Source organism: Salvia miltiorrhiza, chromosome 3, assembly GCF_028751815.1.
Source record: "Salvia miltiorrhiza cultivar Shanhuang (shh) chromosome 3, IMPLAD_Smil_shh, whole genome shotgun sequence".
NCBI classification, from domain to species: Eukaryota; Viridiplantae; Streptophyta; class Magnoliopsida; order Lamiales; family Lamiaceae; genus Salvia; species Salvia miltiorrhiza.
Genome location: NC_080389.1, coordinates 48,265,619 through 48,270,483, shown reverse-complemented (window position 1 = coordinate 48,270,483; position 4,865 = coordinate 48,265,619). Strand labels below are relative to the sequence as shown.

General features: G+C 35.6%; 1 long non-coding RNA gene across 1 annotated transcript; it reads right to left on the bottom strand.

Moving 5' to 3' along the window:
* On the bottom strand, positions 1 to 2,978 carry LOC131016259 (uncharacterized). Its single transcript, XR_009098900.1, has 3 exons — positions 2,873 to 2,978; positions 953 to 1,019; positions 1 to 352 (listed from the first exon to the last, which is right to left on the bottom strand). It is a non-coding gene; the product is annotated as an uncharacterized LOC131016259 (long non-coding RNA).
* Between the last annotated feature and the right edge of the window lie 1,887 nt (positions 2,979 to 4,865).

Here is a 4,865-nt window from a genome sequence, read left to right as displayed (position 1 = left end):
TGATCTACGACTAGGGATGGGGTTAAAGAATAAGGGAAAGAAAGGGGCATCATTTGAAACCGTAAATCTTACTTAACTTAAGAAAAATCATCGTATTTACTCATTAATACTCTTTTGAACAGTCTATGAAAGACAACATAAAACTTAATTAATATCATTAATCAAGTTATACATCATATGAAACCATTCTCTTAAGACTCAAAGTATGACATAACATACTATAACATCAACAACATCTTGCAGCGGAAAGTAGCTAGACATATGTATGAAGACATATTCTAGACAGGTTAACTATTTATTAACAACCCTGGAGACTCCGCTCATTGCAGCACCATCATCACATCAGCTCAACCTGCACATTTAGAAAACATATGCAGGGCTGAGTACAAAAGCACTCAGTGGGCACGTATGCCTAGGTATAAAAATACATGCTTCAAAACTGTAAATTGTCATGCCATCATAAACAGTACAGCAAGGGAGTTTTTCGCTAAAAAGGCCCAAGCTTACTAAGTTCATTTGTGATTCTTAAAGTTCGTCTGCAGACTAAGTTCTCTTGTAATCTATCATATCTGGAACTTTGTGCCGGAGAGGTGGCCACCTCTCACGGTCACTTGACCGGCCAACCCGCTAGATGACTCACGGTCACTGGTGTACACTAGTCCTGGCAGGATAGCTATCAACTGCTCAGGACCCGAATTCGATTGCATCATTGGCAAAGCCAAAGCAGATAGATATCATACTAAAATTGAAACATTTTATGGCAAGACAATACTTGAAATAACTTTAACTCAAAGATTTTGTCATGCAATAACTTGTTTGAATGTAACATTTAAACTCATTTGATATATATGAAACTGAAATTAACAGTTAGATCATCTCATGCATTCATTCGTATAAGAGGCCTACGACACGCAGGGGATCTCTATATACGTATAGTAAAAGTAATGCCCACCTCGTTGTGTCTCTGTATCAATGAGTAACGTCACTCTCTCCCTCAAGTCGTTACTTCCCAAAAGGACCTTCATCGTTATGAAGAATTGGTGAGAAGTTATAAAAGAAACCTCGATTAATAATCTAATCTCTTTTATGAAACATTAGTATCTCTAATGTTCATCTCTCTTGATTGTTAATCAATATAACAATTATTATCTCTCGTCATTACTCATTAATTATAACATCCTTATGTTATAATTAACAGCACTTCAATTAAAAGAAATATTTAACACATCGAAAAGTCCACTTTCTTAGCAGATCTATTCGCTCTCATCTCGTCTAATTAACCAATTAGAAAGTTAAACTTTCCATTAGGCATGTATTTGAGTCACGGGTCAACAAGAATTGACTATGCTCAAATCCTAATTTCACTAAAAATTTCGGCATGACCTATTCATATATAATGTCAGCCACGAGATTTCATCGCGTGAATCTCACTACGTGAACTCGTCTCTCGACTCAAAACTTAACATCTTGACATCTTTTCAACGCAAACCAAACAATTCAAAATCATCAAAACTCTTTATCAGTAAACTATCATTTATACTCGACACCAATTGTTCGAGTGTCAGATACCAACATTTATGTGCGTTAATCATAACTCTCACAACTCACACCATTTAGTCATATCGTATCATCCATCAAAACAAATATAATCAAGTTGTTTTCTAGAAAGTTTTGCTGTTTTTGTGTCATCTTTAAAAATTCATAACAACCAACTCAATCATCATAAACTCTCATACCAATTGATCTCAAAAACTCCATGAAGTGTAGTTCACTCTAAAAATGGTAGTTAACCAAAAAGGTTAAAGGTTTTTGGAGATATTGCTCTTTTAGTGCAGGCTGTCAAAGATTGACAGTTTCTGCCAATTTTGTTTAGGCCATTAGAAACCAAGGCAAACCTTAATAAAATTCCATCAAATTTAATCAGCCAAAACTAAAGGTATCCTTGAAGATTTGGTTAAAATTTCACAAGAGAAAACGTTCATATGATCTGCCAAATAAACAATGAAACTCATACACTTTTACTGTTGGACAAATATGACAGCAGAACAGGGCATTTTTGAAATAATAAACTGCTCTGTTTCAGAGGTCATAAAAATCGAAATCTTATGTTTTTAGAAAAGTATTGAAGTCTAGTTTCGTTTAAAAAAAACGGTGATGCAAAATCCTTCATGGATTAATAGATATAAACGTTTTTGTGAAGTCTACCAATAGTTGACAGATTCTGTCAAGGATTTTTCAAAATATCTTTAAAATAGCAAACATCATCCAAAAGACATGAAAGTTTGCAGCAACGAAATACACATATCATAGATAAACATACTAAAATTTCAGAGCCATCAAGCAATGAAAACTCATCGAAACATAAGCTTGAAACTGCTGTAAAATTTTGACAGAATTCCAGTTTTAATTTCGTTCAACAATTATCATCCATAAATTGTAAATCAATTAGCATGCTCATGTGATATCGTAGAACACATATACGCAATAATATTCATTATGCAACGTCTCAAACTTCACGAATTTAAATAATCATACTCTAAAAATTTATACAATTTTCGTGCTTGGAAAAATACGAATTTAATATATATCGATTCTAGCATACCCCTAAGCACAAATATCAAGTCAAAACGATCAAACAAAAATCGAAAGACAAGCTAATATGTGAAAAACGGGGCTGCCCTCATGGGTTTCATAGCTACGGTTCGTTCCGTTCTTACTCCCTTCATTAAACATGCTCAACATCTACCCAAGAACAACATACTAAAATTTCACGACGATCCGACGTCGTTTCAAAATAAAGTCGAGAATCGACGTTTTTCGACGTCGACGAAAATCGAAAAGAAAACCATCAAAACGTAGGTAGAGATCTTACCTACTTAGATACGTGATCGAAAAGATGATCGGCGCTCGTCTCGGTGCTCAAATCGGAAGTCAAAAGCTTGAACACCAAAGAAATGGTGTTAACGTGAAGTGTGTGTTTCTAATGTGTTTTAGTGTGTGTGCAGCACAAATTAGTGTGTGTGTTGTGTGTGCAGCGTGAGTTAGGTGAGATAGAGGGATAGTGGGCAGTTGGGGGGTGGTTAGGGGTAGGGTAGGTTAGATATTTAGTCGTTAAATATCTCGTTTCGTCTCGTCTCGTTTTAACGACTAACTATCCATACTCTTCGTTACTCGCCCTCTCAACTCCTACTCACTTTTATTACACTCGTAATTCTATATAAATATAGAAAATACAAGCTCGTTCTCGAAATTCTGATAAACGAGATTTACACGTTTATCGAGAAATCCCGATTTACTATTCACTCGTCGTCCAAAAATAAAAACTTTCATTATTGGACTCGTATCGAAAAACTAAGAATATTTCTCGACGACGTGCACGTAAGATTTTGAAAGTCGACAAAAAGACGAAATAGCAGTATTTTACTATTCATCGTCAAAAAGTCAAAATTTTGAAAAACGTCTTAACGGACTCAGATCTCACTTCCGAGTTCATCGTTCTCATTCAAATAATTATCTCGAATTATTCAAATACTCAACTCAATTACGGATATAAAATCACACATCATCCTCACATCATCAAAAGAACATCTCAACATCTTTAAAATATAACAACAAAACTTCATATAACTCCTCATCTCTATACAAAGTAATCAAACAAGGGATCTTATACCCTACTTACTCAAACTTAAGCAATTAAACACGTCATCAAAAGCCCGGGTATTACATACCTTCCCCCTTAAAATAAATTTCGTCCCGAAATTTGTACCTCTTGTAAATGTTTCAGGTACTTCTCTCACATCTTATCCTCAAGCTCTCTTTCCACTTCTTTCTAACTATCATATCTCCATTGGACCTTATCCAATGCAATCGACTTATTACTCAATTGCCGAATTTTATGATCTAGCATCATCTGAGGTCTCTCTTCATAACTCAAGTCTGGTTCTAAGATCATTTCTTCTTAGTAAACCACATGGTTTGGGTCGAAAATATATATCCTCTCAATTGTGACACGTGAAACACGTTATGCACATTTCCAAAGCTAAGTGGCAAAGCCAACCTATACGCTATTGAACCTATCTTTTGCAATATCTCGTAAGGACTTATAACTCTGGGTCTAACCTGTCCTTTAACTCCAAATCTATTCATCCCCTTTGAGGGTAAAACCTTTAAGAAAACTTTGTCTCCTATCTCGAAACTTTGTCTCACATCTTATAGGCAAACTCAAGTAGTGGCAACACATTCTCCCGATGTACTCCTCTATCAAGGATAGTAGTTCTTATCATATCTTCTATCGTCTGCTATGCTAAAATTCATCCTTGTACCCAACTCTTTCTGTAACTCATCCAAAAACGTGATGTAATGAAAAAAAATTATTTTTCTCTCAGGTGATCTACACCGGTACTCAATGCAATCTTATAATCTCACGAACGTACAATTGTGCTAACTTATCTGGTCCATACGCGATTAGGATCAGTATGAAATGTGCAGATTTTGTTAGTCGATCTACAATCACCCAAATTGCTGTATTTCCTATTTGACTTTTCAGTAAAGCTATCACAAATTCCATCGCTATGTGATCTCATTTCCACTCGGGAATCTCCAACAGTTTTAACTTCCCATAGGGTCGTTGGTGTAATGCTTTCACTTGCTGACAAACTAAGCATCGCTCTACAAACGAAGCTATGTCTCGTTTCATTCCGTCCCACAAAAATCTCTTTTTCACAACCTAATAAATCTTTGTGCCTCCTGGGTGGGCGGTGTAAGGCGTATCATGAGTCTCACTCATGATCGTATTCTTAAGTTCATCATCGCGGGGAATGCATATTCTTCCCTCAAATAAGATAGCATTGTCTGATGCTTTTTGG